At 42.4% G+C, this 17801-nt stretch overlaps 1 protein-coding gene across 3 annotated transcripts in view; it reads left to right on the forward strand.

Annotated features, from left to right (window-relative positions):
- Positions 1-1937: 1937 nt before the first annotated feature.
- SYN3 (synapsin III) overlaps positions 1938-17801 on the forward strand; it is a 196793-nt gene continuing 180929 nt past the window's right edge. Inside the window, exons 1-2 of one of the 3 annotated variants that reach the window (XM_050323705.1) lie at positions 1938-1953; positions 2288-2427. The gene's annotated coding sequence lies outside the window, so the exon portion shown is untranslated. Of the gene's footprint in view, positions 1954-2272; positions 2428-17458; positions 17511-17801 lie in introns of those variants that run through there. The other 2 variants (XM_050323707.1, XM_050323704.1) reach the window with 2 other exon arrangements.

Genomic DNA, 17801 nt, shown 5'->3' on the forward strand with positions numbered 1-17801 from the left:
CATGCACCAGTGCTGCCACCTCTGTGATGGCTCTGTGGACCTCTCAGCTGAGCAACCCTCACCAGAATGAAACTCACATTAGGGCTGGCAGAGCTGGTTTGTGCCGCCTTTAGCCAAGCTTTGCACCTGATTATTAAAGCCTTTGTTGGGGAGGCTTTGATGCTAGGAATTAACTTGAAAGGGATTTGATAACCAAGGGCCATATTCATGATGTGAAGATCTTCACTGAAGAGCTCTCCCCCCCTCCTCAGCGTCTCCTGAATTTTGAGCAGATTCTCTAGTTGTCATGGCAACAGCCTAATTTGCTCTCTTTTTGTGGTTTAAGTAAGCATCATGTAAAAGCTCCTCAATAAATGATGCTAAAACATCCTGAGCTTTGGTAGTGACATTGGGCAACTTGCCACATGGCTTAATTTAATTGCTCTGAAGCTATCACCAAGTGCATAATTTAGGGTTTCCTTTAACACAAAAACTCTTAAAAGTTTAGTTGGCTGCAAGGGAAAGAGGAGGAGGAAAAGAGCAGCTGCCATTCTTCAAAAGTGAAGCATCTTCAGGAGCAAGGGGGCAGTTTTGTCCCTTTTTATGGCTAAGAAATACGTAACAAAGACAAAAACTTAGTCAAGACTGTCACTTTTTCTCCCCTTAGCGCCTTGATCTTGATGAGAAAGGCAAAAGCATCCACTGTTCCTGTGCCCTATTCTCCCAGGGAAGGCAGCATGGCTCCATCCTACACTGGGGCTGAGACTGAGCAATTTAGAAGGTGGCAATCCCTGTGCATTGTCCCAGCTTCCTACCAGTATTTCAACATGAAGGCAGTGCCTAAAGAAAGACACTGCCTTTAGGAAAACTTCCGATCTGTCAACAGTGGTCTGCCTTTGTAGCCTTGCTGGTACTTGGGTTTGACTTCAGCCTGGTGTCCCCACTGCCTCTGGAGGTAGATTGAGGCTACTCCGCCCACCAGGCCTGGGAGATGAGCCAAACTGAGAGCTGGTGAAGGAGTTGCTTGAAGGATTTTGGGCTTTAATGCAAATTTGAACCTCTCTTCATTATGATAGCAGGTACCTTTGCTCTACTGAGTAAATATTAGCACAGCGGAAGCAGAGCACAAAGAGTGTTCTTAGACTCTAAGGGGCACAGGCTCCTCTGAGGGAAGAAGAACAGCAACTTCATCCTGCTTATTTATTTTTTAGCTACGGTTAAATTATAGATTTGTTAGTCAATACTGTGCACGCAAACATGCATTAGCAATAGCTTTCAATATTGCTGTAAATGGTCATTAAAAAGACCTGTTGGCTGCTTCGGTCTTTTCTGGGAGTGGGATGGGTTGTCCCACTGAGCTCCTCTGCTGCCCATAAGAGTCAAACTTTTCAGGCAAATGAGGTGGCAGGAGGCTTGACTTAGACAGAAGTGACCTTGTTAAGGGAATCTGAAATGCTTTGTAACTCTTAAACAAAGCATCACCTGAGGAAAAAGAGCACTGTTCATTTTGGGAAAACTACTTCTTAGGAAATATAGGTGTGGGTACTTGTCACTAGAGGTTTCTGGTTAGAAAAAAGAAAAGAGAAAAAAAAGCCAGAAGGGTTCCATTACTTCATCTGGGGAAAAATTGCTGCTTTGGTGCATTTTTTGATGTGGAGATTCAAACTCCCACAGCAAGCATGTGAAATCACAGTCCCTGGACAGTGCATCTCTGAACCTTTCTCTTTCAGGAACCATGTGCTTGCATTCTGTGGGTGTCTGAACTGATGGACTGACAATGTAGTTGCTGAACAGAAGATATTGTGAGATACAAGGCAGACTCTCCCTTTTCCTTATGATCTGCTTGTCTTGTCACTCCCTTCTGCAGAACAGTTTCATTCTTTTCCCGCACGTCGCATTCAGGGGACAGTCAAAGCGTTTGATGCTCTGCAGTATTGCTTTGCCTGGGGAGAAACCTCTGCAACCACTGAGATGGTAATGACCATTCACCAGGGAAATACTGTGTTGTGGGCTGTGAATGGATGTTCAACAATATAAAGGGAATGCCGTGGCTAAGGGGGAGGAGGACAAGAAGGATGGAATGGGAAATACAAGTGGATAATCTAAGGTCTCCTTTTCAGGAGTGACAGACAGATTCTGGTTTCTTTATCTGCCTCTATTTGATAAAATCCTGACAGTCAGGGTGAAGTCTGTGACACTGGAGCCTGCACACCCTTGTTGTTTTACTAAATTATTCATTCCTGTTCCTGTGATAATATAGTTATAAGGAGGAGCCTAATTGAATTTACTGTCTGGCTTTGGCCAATAGGGCGATAAGGATCCAGCAGAATGGGATGACGGTGAATCCTGCTGGTGTGCTGTGAATGTGAAGCAGGAGGGACTGGCAGCTTGTGTGCAGGAGGGAAAGCGAATCGGTCCAGGGCCCCTGGATTAGCGGAATAAGGAAAGGTAAGGCTGTTTTTGTTTATAGGAAAGCACTCTGCAGGCAATTTTTTTCCTGCGAGGTTTGGAGGGAACAAGAATGCATGTGGTGGCAGTTGCTCAGTGTGTGTAACGTGTGCCTTTGTCTTTATGTGTGCTGCAGGGGTATATAACATTGCATGTTCACCATGTGTGTCTGTACAGACAGATGCCTGGGGTTTTTGTGGATCCAGCAGCAATGTATGAAACCTGAGCAGTATAAATGTAATGAGAGGAGACAAAAGGGAGAAATTACCTCATGGGTAGAGGGGGGAAAACAGTAGTGCTTTCTGGTTTGATTGGAAATGAAGATGCCGAGGCTCTCAGTAAGCTGTTTGCAAACAAAACAGAGCAAGTGTGTGTGCATCTGTCTGTGTATGTATTGGATCTGCAGTGAGATGTTAAAATGGGAAAGAGGAGGTCAAACCGGAGCATTAGTCATCGCAGGTGGAGATAAATTGCAGGCAATCTGTGTAATCAGATTCTCTAACATGGAGAGTGCAAGTGAGTACAAAAGTGGATTAATTCTGTCTGCTGAGCCAGCTACACCTGGAAAGTAAAGGGGGGTAGATGTGGTGGAATCCAGACAGGTTATCTGACTGGTTAGAGAAAATGATGCTCAGACAATCCTGTGTGCCGGCTGCTAGAGTGATAGTTGTTTCCACAGACTTGCTGTTTCCCATTTAATGATGTAAAGAAAAGGCGAACATCTCTAAGGATAAGGTTAGAGCCCACAAATTAATGTTATCTGGAAGAACAGGACCACATCAAGCAAATTAGCCTCTGCCCTTCCTTTTGGTTCACTGCCTTTGCTCTGATAACAAGTGACTGCTGAACAGACAGGGCAGGTAAGGGAAGACAGATTACAAATGTGGCAAGTGGCATTAAGCCATGTAGACAGGGAATGTTGTTTGCAAGGATGATGTTATAATCACACTTCTTCACCTTACATTTTTGCAAGCCTTTGAGACACAGCTGTCCTGAAGTGGGTGAACTTAGTCTGGTCACTAATTGGGGCAGGGATCACAGCTCACTATAAGGCATTAACGGCTTTAGCTGCTTCTCATACGTTTTTACCACCTCGTTGTTTTCAAGCCATGATCCAGAGGAAACTGTTGTTGAGACAAAGATGTGGCTTACCTGTGGAATGCTGTGATGCTCCTCATCTCTGTTGGAAACTAATTCTTATGATGAGTGTTGAGGGAGACATGCTTTTTCTGCTTGCTCAGAAAGCAATAGCCAGAGGCTCCTTCAGAAAGGAGCAGTAAGAGAGAAAGCCCTACAGGGAGAAGCAACAAAATTGCTCATCTTGGATTAACTAAGCCTGTTTGCCAAAGTAAGTTCTTCTTCCTGCCTGACATGAAATTTCTTTCATCAGGGTGTCAACTTTTTTCTACCCAAAGTTCTTTCTTTTCTGTGGTTTTCCTATGTGGCCTGAAGGTAGGGAGAATGCCTGATATTCCCATCAGAGAGCACCTCCATGCTCATGTCTACACTCTGCCCATGAAATCCCTTGAAGTCTCTGGGATGTGCTGACGGAGGTGGCACGCTGAGTCTGACTCCCTCTGAGTCACAGCTTGTGCACATGCCCCAATTGAAGGGACACTCACCTGGTTCAGATAAAAAAGTGCTGCACCTTATAGAGGATATTTGTATTTTGTGATAAAAAAAGAGAACATGCTGCAGATTCCTGTAAGATAGATGCAGGTTTTCCTCATGCCACCTGGAATAGCTCACTGAAAAACAGATCTAAGACAGGGTACATATTGTAAGCTATAGGGGTTTTGTCTCTTGATTTCTCATACCTTTCTAATCCTTGAGGTCCTTTAAGATAGAAAAAACATGATCATAGTTGAGTTTGATTCCAACTTTCAGAGCACTCACAGCAATGGAGTGAGTTAAGAAATGAAGCAAAGTCGGACTGTCTGAAAACAAACTCCCCAGCATAATAAACTTCTTTCCCTCTACCCCAGAAACAGGGAAATAGTTAAATAACTTGCTTATTCCCACATTCTAAAAGGCTGCAGAGCTCCCAGGTGGCAGAGCAGGAGGTTCTCCCTTCCAAAAAGAGGGCACATACTCAGCACACCTGGAGAGTCCGTGTCTCTCTGCACATCAGAGGAAGTCATTCGCACTTGCCGGTTTTGGGGTGTGCATCTTCCTTGGGAGATGCACCCGTGGAGCTGGAAGGATGAGCATCCCTGTGACGTTGCAGCAGCAGTAGGCTGGTGTTCGCTTGCAGCAGTTATTGCTGGTTGGGTGACTACATTGTTTGCTTCTGCCCTCAGAGTCAACAGTGAGGCTCAGGAACGGGCAAAACGCCAGCGTATTCCCAGGGCAGGTTACGTCATCGCCAATTCACTGGTGCCAGACACTGTGCTGGAAACCTGAGGTCGCTTTTTGCCGTTAATTGTCCAGATGATTAATTCATGCAATGATATCATTTTCTTGGGTGGAGGTTAGGAGGTTGTGTACTCTAGTAATGAGAGGCGTGATGGGATGCAAAACTTGTGCTCTTTATTGATGTTAACGCTAATTACAACAAACAACAAACTAGCCACTGCATCCTCTGTATCACCCTTCCTCCCCCAGAAAGGGTACCATTCATTCTTCTTTTTTTTTTTTTTTTTCCTGTGGGGTGGTTGTGAATATGTGTAAGCAATATGGGATTTGAGTGCCCTTAACTTTTGTAACTACTCTGTAATAAGCATTTTTGCTTTCATTATTTTAAAATAATTGTTTTGTTTATGTCATTTACATTGCACTTTCCAGGAAGAAAAAACATTTTTATCCCCCTTAAAAAAAAAAATAAAAATGAGGGGTTTTTTTTGTTGCATGGTGGCTGGTGTGTTGTACTGTGGTGTTCTCCCCTCAAAGGATGCTGCTCTGTCTATACGAGTGTCGGATCACTTCTCACTCAATCTGGAAATTCTCCAGAGTGTCAGGTTTTTCGGTAGATACTCTAGGATATTTCATTCTTTTTTGACATTTTTAGGCTAAAAATCCCATTCCTACCTCTTTAATAGCTAAGCAAATAAGCCTAGAATTCCCAAATGGGCATAACAAAAAGCTGCCCTGGCCCAGATGCAATTAATACCTGATAAAGTTGCAGCAACTTGATCTGATAATCTATTGGTAAGTGAAACTGATAACTCCAAATGTCAGACAAACCACCCAGGGCATTTTCAGAGCTGTTGTAAGAACATTTTCTGTCAAACAACATCACTTCTTTGCCCTCCCCCTAGCTCACCCCAGGTTGTTCTTCTCCTCTCTGGTCTCTGTGGTTTTGGCTGGTTTGTGTCCCCAGAGTTGTACAAAGTTTTCAAACAGACCTGGTGAGATGAATTGGAAACCTTCCAATTTTAGATGTGCCTTTTATTTACGGGATAAAATGGTTTCCTTTCTGTTTAAGCAGGGGGGAAGCCATGCCCTCTCTTCATTCTGAATAATTTTTCACTTCTTCCCATTCTTTGTGGTCTGCTGTGGTATTCTCCTACCTCATCTAGAGGTTTGAAAATGTCAAGGAGCTTTTTTGAATGCTGACAAATAGCAGAGATTTGATTAGCAATTGTAGCAGATCATTTACCAGTCCAGTACTGTAGACTCATATATATTTATAATAGAGACATCAAGGAAAATTAGGTGATTATGTAGAACTAACAATGTCTGTATTATTGGCTGTCGTGTTCCAGATACTCATCTATTACCTGTTTAATGAGGAATAATCCTACTGTATCTGGGCAGATCAAATGCTGAAGCAAGGGTGCTGTATGACTTTGATGTCTTTAGCAGATTACACTAGCCACAGGAAAGGGTGCCTAGGGCATTTGCTTGTAATTTAGACCCTGCTCATAAAGAGGGAAAAAAGTAATGAGATGGCCTTGGAAAAGTAGGAGGAAGGGTCTTTGATGTGGTCTTTGGGTGGAAATGATCTTTTGTCCTGGTGGCAACCCTCCATTGCAAAGGGCTGCATTCTTCACCGCCACCAGAGTGACATAAAGGGCAGAAAAAGATTGTCTCCTTCCCAGGATAGCCTGTGATGAGTTGGCATGGTTGGGGGTGGGAGAAAAAAGTGGATTGGATGGGGTAGGAAAGACCCCTTTTCTGGGCTTCCCAAAACTGGGAATATTGCCTTCAAATCACTTCTGAGAGAGTAACTGCAGTAGTTTTTAAAGGCACATTAAATTTTGCTGTAAATTATCAGATTGGGCTATGAATAAGGCAGACAACTGCTGTGTTGTACCGTACTCCAACCTAAAGAACACCAACACCTGTGCATTGGAAAAAGACGTCAGAGTCTGTGTTACAGGGAGGAAAATGGTAGGAGAGCCTGGTGAAGGGCTGTACACAGTAAGAGAGAGGGGTGTGCCTATTTTTTTGAAGAGGGAAGTTTTGTTTTTGGCAAACTTTATGGAGTTTGGTCAATTTATTTCTTGCACTCAGCATGTGCTAGAGCCAGCGCTTCTTCCCTGTATACTTCCATGGAAACCATGGAAAAGCATTGGCTGCCTTATTTCATCTCATACGAAGGAGCAAACATACACATACCAACTTCTTTTAAAATATGGCAACCAGTGTCTTCAGCAAGGTCTTCAAAGTTTAAAATGGTTATTTGTTGAGCTACCTTGAATGTAAAACTGTGCTACCCCAAGCCCTTCATTTTAATTTACAATTTAATTTTAGTTGGCAATGGCACAAACACAGAGGGAAAAAGTTTTTTAACTTGCTGATTCCAGGCCTTTGGAACCACAGAGCCATTTAAGAAAGGATACTGATAAGCCACTTTTTGGTAAAAGTGATAGCTAAAGCCATTCACATTATTTGGAGTCAAATAATCAGTTAACTGATTGCCATCCAAGTGAATGGAGAAAGTCCCACTCCTCTGCAACTCAGGACTTCCAAACTTGGTGCAAAAAAATAGCCAGAAATGTTTACATCGTATCTCTTATGTAGCCAATGCAACATACTTTAAATCTAGAAGTACTGGTAGGCTTTCACCACCACTAAATTAAGTTCATGAACAAAAGCATATTAACACAGAGCTATTAGAAAAGCAAAATCAAAAAAGCAGCAGAAGATTCAGCTCCAAGGTGGTTCAGACCTTTAAGATCTGTTGTTTAAAATATAGTAACGCTCCCTTTTTAGGTAAAAGGTATTATTTTTTAATATAGTGTATCTTGGTCCTGTGTAGTTGTCTTCTTTTTTGTAATACAATTAACATATCCGTAATGCTGTCATCTTTCTCCCACATTTTATCTGTACTTTGCTGAGTTCAGAGTAAGGCTGAACAGTCCTGTAGTGCATGGCAGCCCAGGAACATGTCAAAGACCTTCTTGGCTGCAGAAACACCTTTTCTTGATTCTGCAGAACACACTGACAAACTCCAGAGGAAGCTGCTAGAAAATACAGATCTTTCTCAGAGAAAGAAGTCAAGAAAACCAGAAGTTTTCTCATTCAACTTACCAGCACAGCACAGTTGTTCATAGCCACTGCTCTAGAGCAGGGAAAAATAAAATGGAAATTTGATATAAAGAATGATCACATGGTTCCAGAGGCGATGGGACCGTGTGTTTCTGTCACTGAGTCACCACACACACCTCTGATGCACTGTGCCTGTCACAGTTAGCTGCCAGAGGCTGTGGACTCAGCATGTGGGCAGGGAAACACCCTTGACACATGGCTGTTCTCTGAAGTGGGCTTGACAAAACCAAATAATGTGACAAGTTAGGAAGCACTTATTCCTTTTTTTAGCCCCAAAGTTCTTGTTTTGCTGCATAAAGATGAGACTCAGTGCCTGTCTTTCCCTTTCTAGTTGCTAAAGCATTGATTGCACTTTGGCAAGTCGGATTGGATGAAACAATGCGCTGTCTCCAGCAGCTCAAGGCTGCTGTATTTAGCTTGATGCTTCTATCTAAAATAGGCCTGGGTGTGTTTAGTTAATCTTTTGAGCAGGCTTTCTTACTCCAGCAGCCTTGTGAAGTCTCTTTTAACAGAAAAGAGAGGAGTAGGTGAGGTAGGGGGGTGCTGCTTTATAATAAAACTGAAAGAGATTGACAGGAATTCACATGAAGGTTACCTTGGTTTACTCTGGGCAATCTTAATAATTCAGCAGAGCCTTTCAGTCAGTGCTTCCCACGCTGTTTCCCACAGGGGCAGTTTAGTGTATAAGAGCTTCTCGAGGCCATTCAAGGCACCAGCTCCTAAGAAACTCAAGGCATAGGAGAGGATGGTGCCTGTCAAGAGCTAGAGCTGACAACTCCTATTAATGTGGGGGAAGGCTTTTCCCAGGAAGATTCTTTGATGTCTCTGACTCTTGGTCACAGTTCATGGGCCTCTGGCTTGATATGTCATGCCTCTGTGTTTGAAAGAAAGCACTGCCTCTTTTGCTGAGCCCCAGGGTCAGACCGTCCCCTCCTTAGGTGTGATCCACAGAAAGAGCAGGACAGTGCCTTTAGTCACCCAGGGCAGACACGGACCTTGAGCAGTCTGACATCTCCTGTAAAAGTCATGCCAGCTGTGCAAGATCATCTGCCTCCTGCTGCAGTCAGAAAGAGAGAGGGATCACATTTAACCACCAAACATCTTTTATTTCAGTAAGAATGCCTTTGAAGTTGATGAGAATTTTGCCTGAGCTAGAAGGGAAGGAATTGACTACCTCCTTTCTCAGGTAGTTGCAGTTTTTATGATCTGTTCTGCTAAGTTGCAAGCAATATTGGAGTTTGGGAAAGGTTCCATTAAAAGTAATGAAATAATCAGAGGAGGATATAAGACATGCATTTCTGATTGCTGAGGCACTTCATCTTTTGGACAGAAAAGTTTTGTGGCCGTCTTTGGTTGACTGGAATAAATAATAACAGCAACATGCTGTGAACTTGTAATATTCAAACTTCATAATGCTCCTTCAACCCCACTGTTAGAAGCAGTCAGCCAGGATTATGTCAGTGTAGCATCTCTCCATTGTAACACTACAGTTCATCAGGTGTAAGACTGGAAATTTAACTGTAACTCCGAAAATGCCATCTTTGAAAACATTGTTTGAAAAAGAAAGCCTGTGAATGAATGGGATATTTAAATCAAAATTTACAAGAAATTTTGGACTACTTATTGTGCTGTTTTGGAGGGGGAAAAAAATGAAGTGGCCAGATTTCTTTGAAATTAACACTCTGGTCTTCAATCTACCCTTACAGACAGTTTCTGCACTGTAATTCCTCCCATTCCTCCCATAGAGCTATGGCTGAAAAGATCTTGGTGCTTCTGTTAAGAAGAACCTACACCTTCAGCTCCTCCTCTGTTAGTCTGCCCTTCTCTCCATCTGGTTGATGGATGGTTGGGATCTGCTGAAGAGCCTGAGGTAGTTCTGAAGTAGGTGTCCTCTGGCTTCAAAATACAGATAACACCAACAGGGTTTAATTCTTAGTGAGGCCTCTACAACTGCAACTTTCTCCAGAGCCTCCCGCACCTTGGACGAATAGAAGCAATACCTGTTTACCTTCCTACAGTGCTGCAAGACCACTCTATTTTCCAACAGCAGAATAGGTGGTGACGAATGAATAGGCACTTTAGTTGTTTAATCTCCTAAATGCATGGTTTTATGCTTAGTGATAGAGCATCAAAGGCTATGGGCAGGTAAGGAAAACTCTGATTTTTTAAAGACAGCATAGCACATGCCTGTTCCATGGTGTGGTCAGGGCTAGCAGCTGGTGGGGGAGGTGAAATAATAATAGAATCATAGAATGAGTTGGTTTGGAAGGGACCTTAAAGATTATCTATTTCCACCCCTGACTCCCCAACCTTGCCATGGGAAGGGACACCTTCCACTAGGTCAGATTGCTCAGGTCCCTATCCAATAATCATCAGCAATAAATCTTTGTGAGCCTCTAAAGAACATTTCTGAAGCCCAAAATACAACCAGAGTGTCCGTTTAAACCAACTACAGGTTCTGCATTTCCTCTTGGCAAAATTCACATGCCTTCGCTAACACAGAGCAGGTGTTATACTTACTAGCTGGAAATACTCAGTTTCTATCTAGGTTTTCCAGCTGTTTCTCTTGCCAAAAGATTCCTGCTGCTCCTTCATTAGTATTAAGGAGCATCAGACAGGTGCCGTGATTGCATGGAGGTGCCAGCAAGACCAATATTTTGATCAGCAACCTCGCTGCTGCTTGCTAGCAAAGAAAGCTTAGTGGGCCAAGGCTGGCAGCAACCCCAGGGGATGAGCTCTGCCATGAGGGTCAGTGATGAACAGACAGAAGGAGTGCAGGGCCAAGGCTGACAAACCAGATGCCATCCCTTGCATCACTTGGCAATGTTTCTTGTTCAACTTTCAGGGCAGCACAAACTGAAAAATCAGCTCAGGTAGGGACTGCTGCCAGACACTGACTAGCTCTGCAGATGATGCACTGTCAGCAGCTGCTGCTCACAATCTAGATGCCCAGGAGAGAGCTTCTGGTTTACAGATGAACATCTGAGCTCTCCTGGGATGCTTAAGCAAGTGTCTTTGCATTGGGGTATCATTTGGTCATGCAGTCCTTGCTGAAGCTGGGAGGAATCACTGTTTTCTTCACTTGGGCTTTCAGGGAGCTGCTGCTTTACCACTGCAGTGGCCATGGCTTAGATCCAGGACTGGTTTGGACCAGCTGGTGAGTATATTTACAAACTAGCCTTGGAGTTGTTTTTTCAATCAGAAATTATAAACTCACAACAGCAGGAGTTGGGAGAAACTACAGAAGCTGCACTAGTGGGAGGCCAGGCTCAATGATCCTAGTCTTCAAATCCATTTGATTTTTTAGAAGTACTCTGCAGTGCTTCAGTAGTAATTGAAGAGATCCAAAGCAATTATCCTCTTTCAGAAATGAGATACTAATGATGGAGAGCTGAAGCAAGACAAGAGCAAGTGATTAAACTGATAATAGTGAAGGACTTCATAAATTTGTTATCATGCTGTGTACAGTATTCATGTTCACAAAATGGTCCTCTCTTGCCTTGGTTTTACATTTGGATTGCCATATGAAGTGGTTTAACCGGGGTTGTTCCTGCACCATTTAGGAAAATACATGTGGATGTGCAGGGCCTATCACCAAAATGTGAAGGAGATTCAATACTTTGATGAAATTCAGTGATGATACCAGATTTTCATAACCCCATCACTGAATCATGTGTGGTTACTGTTTTTGAATTGAAGTAGATAGGAAAGGGGACAGAGATTGTTTTGTCTAATGTAGTTTATTTATAAAAGATCATTCATACACTACTTACTTATATAATTAACACCTTCTGGGTATCAACAAAAGTTTCTTCAGTGATCAGCTCTGAAATAGGAGTCCAGTGACATTAGCAGTACTCAGCTGAGCTGAGAATCTCTATATTCTTCCCTATTAAAAAGTAATATGATTTTCAGGTAGATTTAATTTTAAATTTTTGCAGCTGTTGTACTTACTTTGTATCTTATTGAACACCCCTGCAATCTGTTTTTGTATCACTGCACATTTCAGTCTCTCTTGGACTTGATCCAGTTTACCCTTTTCATGCTTTATTTATGTAGTCAGTGACTTGTTCAAAGTAAAAAGTCCATAAGAAAAAAAAAAAGAAAAAAAAAAAAAACGAAACCGAACAGAAATGAACCACTCTTTCTATCCACAGAATCCATAAGATCAGTTTTGGGTGTTTGTACAGTCTTGAAATAGAGAAGAATGTTCTGTGTGTTTTAGTGAACTGCCTGCTGTACTGCAACATGCAGGAACATCAGCTCTGCCCTTCAGCTCCAGCCTGTGGAAAAGATATGCAAGTGTAAGCACAGGCAGAATTTGGCTCATCATCTTAACGGGGGGAGGCCAGGGTGAGTGCATTGCTTTCTGCAAAGCTGCACGGAATAAACACATTTCTTCAGCCAGCTGTAGTTAACACCTTGCCATCCATGCCGGTCTCTGAAATCTTGAAGCTAAGAATTGTGGTCTGTGATTTGTTTTTCGGTTTGGTTTGGTTTTTTAACCAGTTCTGTGCCTGCACAGTGATGACAAAGCAATGCAGTTGTTATCAGGTGGCCAGAAAGTTTTAAATCTCCTGGCCTTTATGATCATGAGGGCACAGGCACTCAGCCTGGGCAATATCTGTAAAGAAACCTAGCAAAGCAAGGCAGCTTTCTAGCTGTTACTCAGAGCACTACCGAGTTTGTTTTGGATTCTTCAGCTACTCTTGCAGTCTAGTCTTTTTTTTTTTTTTTTTTTTTTCCTGTAAATATGTATCCACAGTAAAAGTGGCTTTTTTCAGTAAGCTTCAGTCATGTGGGACAGCGCTACTTAGCTCTGAAAAATGCAGATTGTCCCAGAGTGGAATAGGAATACTTTGCAATGCTGCTTTAATCATTAGTTGTACCATCATATAATTATACATAAATAGCTACTACCTACCTGTCCTGCAAGTCAGGACAAAGTAGAAAGGGAGGCCCCAGCGTGTCTCTCAGACAACTTCAGTGTGAGGTTTGTAGGATGTTCCTGTTTCTGTTCTGCCTCCTGCAATGCTCACGCTCTTTGTAACCAGTTAGTCACACCATATTTTTGTGGATACCCTGCAGGAGCTCACATCAATGTGTGTGGCTTGAGTGCCTCCCACAGTGCTTGGGCTGTCCAGCTGCAGAACTGCTCATGCTCTCTCTTCCCCTCTTCCCCTTCCTTGTCTTCTTCCCTTGTGAAAGAAGTTCAGAGAGCATAGGAGAAGGATAACCCAAAATAGCTGCGCAGACTCATACTTTACATTCCCTGTTAAAAAATGGTTCTAAATGACACATTCTTTTCCTTCAAGAATACATATTTTGTCCCCAGTCACGGCAGTTACATATTTGCCAACCCTTGAAAGGTTTGGTGGTTGGGTTCTTACATAAGGCCGACCAATTTTGTAACCCTTAAAAGCTTTGGAATTCAGCTATTGATCAGCAGGGGAACCAGAGCTCTTGAAGCTGCTCACGCTTGGCAGCATGGAGGTGTGCGAGCTAAGCCTTGCAGTTTCTCTCCACACTGCAAAATAAAGCTGGTCTTCTTAAGTGAGGAAACCAAGGCATTGACACTGAGTGATCATTCAACGAGCTGATAGCAGAAGACTCTGTTAAAATCATACTGTGCTTTATTTCCATCCCTGGGCCCAGCCCATTAGCCTGATCTCTCAGGACTTTGTCTGGGTCCAGAATCTAATCTGATTCCGACACTCATGTATCATATTTTCTGATGCTTTCTGCCTAAGCATAGTTTCTGATGTCTGGAGCCAATCATGGAGAGCTTCCACACCATCCAGCTTGAGTAGAAAGAATGGATAGGCAAACAGGCAGAAAATTATGCAAGAGGGAGAACAGAAGTGGATGCAAATGGTAGCAAAACTTAGATGGAATATACTAGCACTACAGATGGTTTAGAAACTTGAAATGTTTGAAGGCAAACTTTCTAGCCCCCAGAAGCATAACACATTTGGGAAAGAAACGGAATTTTTGTGACATCTTAAAATTAATTAGAAGCATTGACGCATTGCAGAAATTATGAAGCCGTGTTTGAGGATTCATTATTTGGAAGTATGTAATTGATTTTTGTCTTATAAACATATAAAAAGTAATACAATTTGTGCTCCAAACAGAAAATCCTTCTTATAGTCATCAGTTAATTGATAACTATCTATTTGATGTATATTATAACCTCTTTGTGAATTTTCTCTTCCCTTTCACAGCCCATAGCACTTTTTTTTCCCACAACATGTTTAGTTCACTCTATAGTAACAAAATATTTCGTTTACCTGCGTTTTAAATAACCAGCCTATTGTGGCAGAACTGAAATAGAGTAGAAAGAAAATGGTATAGGAATGAGGAAGAGTACGTGATCATAATCAAGACAGGAGCCTCATTAGCACTGGGCAAGCTGCTGCAGTTTCCTCTGAGACCCTGAGAGTTGTCAGTCCCTTAGGCATCTCTTATCTGGATGAGCCCTAATGCATATTGGCAGGCCCTACATATTAAATACACTCAGCTCCTTGATTTTATTCAGATCAGCACTCTTCAAAGCAGCACATCTCTCAGCTGAAGGAAATCCCTACTCTATTAATGGCGTGTCTGGTGCCACTTTCACTCTTATCACCATGAAATCAGGACTTGTACGGTTGCTGGAGGAAACTTGGAGCATGTCTTAAAATGCACAACATGAGCTGCATCAGATTGAAGGCTCGGAAGGAAAGAGACGGGGTCTTTGGAGCCCTGCTTACTTCCTGCTTACAACTTCATCCATTTAATATGCAAAGCATTTATCTCTACAAATTGTCAGGTTTGTACTGCTGTCTCTTGATTTTCTTTACTATAATGGTGGGCAGCAAGTGTGTAAGTATTAGCCTTAATGGAAGCATTAGTGTCACTATTACTTGGGGTGGGAATGACCACAATACGCTTGGGAAATAGGAAATGGAGACAGTGTGCCAACTCAGCTGACTTTCAGAAGGAGATGGCTCTACAGTATTCAAGGATTAGCACAGGATTTCTTTCCTCATGCTGCCTGCTCCAGTTGAGCTGGGTCTGGCTTTGCTGATAAGCAAGTATTGATACTGAACAGAGACAGGCTACAAAAGGCCTCCATAAGCTCATTGACAAGGGGATATTACCACTGAGAGAACACCGCAGCTATTAGGTGTCAACGGGATTTCCAAAGCAAGAATAAAATGAGGAAATAATATATTGTTTCCAAGAAGTAGCACATCATAATTTGTTCTGGGGGATATTAAAGCCAGAGAGTATTATCATAATATTCAGATTTACTTTTCACTAGGAAATTTTTCACTATTGTTCATGGCTTTAGTCATTGTCCTTTGCAATCTACTTGAAAGTCTGATCATCTTACAATGATATTTTGTCATTTAAAATGTTTTTTCCTCATCTTCTTTTCCTCACTTGTCATTACAAAAGTAATAGGCAACAGAGGAAACAGACTAGCTCATTTTGTGTGCAGGGCGTAGCTCTTGGGAAATGGTTCCATTTGCACTCGGTTTGGTCTGTGCACACCCATTATCTTCAGGAGATAAAGCATGAAACTGCTATATATATCATGAAACTGCTATATAGAAATCACTGACAGCTTTGCAAACTGAAAATACAAATAAGATTTGTGAAGCCTAGACTTCCAGTTAAATAGCTACCCGGGCAAGCAGAGAGGATTTCTTTTATACATCTACAGGAATGCAGCAATAAGACAATCAAATTGTTGCACCTTTATATGTATCAGTGGCTTAATGAAGCATGTTGAACATCGGGAAGTGATTCGCTTCTGACGAAGAGACATCCTGCCATCTCTGACAACCTCTCTAAACAGAGAAACTGAATGCACAAGACACTGACTTCTTGCAAAAATCCTTAAAGAACACATTTCCAAATGTTGGGAAGTGATAAAGAATTTAGGAAGTAAATTGAATTCTGAAAGAACATATGTTTAGAAAAACTAAAAGAGAAAAACTAAAAGAAAAAATTCTTTACTGTGAGGGTAGTGAGACATTGAAATAGGCTGCTCAGAGAAGCTGGAAATGTCCCACCCCATGAAAGTGTTCAAGGCCTGACTGGATGGAGCTCTGAGAAACCTGGTCTAGTGAAAGGTGTCCCTGTGCGCAGCAGGGAAGTTGGAACTAGATGATCTCCAAGATCCTCTCCGACCCAGGCAATTCTATCATTCTGTGATTCTGGCAAGAAACTGTCTAACACGTAGCAAGAGGCTCAGGCCCTGGGTAGCATCATTGTCCTGATGGTATGCTGTTTCTGCTCTTCTGCCCTGGCACCTCCTCCAACTGCAGGGTCCTGACTTCTGGCAACCACCTCAAGAGAGACATTACGGTTCTGCTGGTGTTGGTCACAGCAGATACACAGTTTTCAGAAGTGTATGTGGCACTGGGATGCACAAACCCCTCTAATTTCAGGCGGAATTTGCACTGTAGTCTTACATGCTCTTGAAAATTTAAACCAGAGCCTACACTGGAGCTGTATTGTGTTGCTGATGCTTGGGAAAGCTCTCAGCAAACTGAATACCAGCATGGAAACTCTGCTTTCCTCTGTTCTTTTGGATGACTTACAGTCTTTCCAACTCTTATGCTTTTTGTATATGCTTCAGGATTTAAAATTGTGGAGTATTTGGTGGGGTATCCTTTTCCTTTTCTTTTTCTAATCCGCATTGTTGTAATTTCCCAATTTGTGGAATTTCAGCTGATGCTGAAAAATACCAAGAAATGTTTAAACATGTGAGCTTCTTGAGTGCAGAACTGTGGCAAATGAGGTAAAAATCAGATAAAAATTATAATTAATTTTTGAACTATTTGTTTTATTCTGTTTTCAGTTCTTCCCAAGAAATGCCAGGCTATGGCAAGCTTGGGAATGCTGAAGCCATTCAGGGCGAAACACTGAAAGCTTGACAATAATAAATAATCTTGTCCTTTGCCCTTTTTCAAACTATACTAGAAATGCGGAAAATACACTTTTTAAAAATAAATTGTAGGAGGAAAGCCATCCAGCTGTATTTGGAGCTCTCTAACACTGCTATCCTCCACAGAAGTTGACTCCCACATTGTATCAATATGCCTGAAGGCAGAAAGAGACCCATGGGATTGTCTTAAAACTTGAATGTATGCTGAAGACTTTCCACAAAAATGGATGTGAGGGATATCAGGTGCCAGGTGAGGAGAATCCCTTCACCTCACCATCCACCATGGGGCGGAAATAAGAGTGGGGTCCCTTACAGTGTGATGGGAGGATAATCTTACCCTGTTGGTTTTCCATCTTGCCACCCCCAGCATTGCTCTGTTGAGGCTGTCAGGAGCAGTAATTAGACACAGGCTGGCATGGTCATGTCAGTTCATTACCTAACAGCATGAGATAACAAGCTCAGGGGAAATCTAGGAGTGGTTAACAGCTATCAGCCAGTGGAGTTTGGTTCCCCCTGGATGCTACCACAGATCAGAAAGTAACCCGACAAGAGGTTTAAGTGAACATTTTGTTCTTGTTTTCTAACACATGTCAACAGGTTTTCTGAGATAACTTGTATCTCCATGGACTGTATCCTTGAGAGAAAGCAGGTAGGTGCCTGGCTGCTGTCAATGTGCTAAGCGAGTAGATTGCATATCCTCCCCTGCTCTTCCAAAAATATCAGCCAGGAAGTTTAACTGAGTGTTAGTAAGTGCCTGATGGTGCCAGCCTCTTTGCTGTTGTTTTCAAGGTCAACTCTAATTGACCTTCCTTTTGCTTCATTTAGTTGCTGACATTGTTTCCTTTTGATTCCCTGATGGTGCTCACATTGTTAGGATTTCTGTGTTCCTGCACTGTCTCTTGGTTAAACTGATTCCTGCTTAATTCCTCCCTTTATGCTT

Source organism: Myiozetetes cayanensis, unplaced genomic scaffold, assembly GCF_022539395.1.
Source record: "Myiozetetes cayanensis isolate MyiCay16 unplaced genomic scaffold, myiCay2020 scf3, whole genome shotgun sequence".
Classification (NCBI taxonomy): domain Eukaryota; kingdom Metazoa; phylum Chordata; class Aves; order Passeriformes; family Tyrannidae; genus Myiozetetes; species Myiozetetes cayanensis.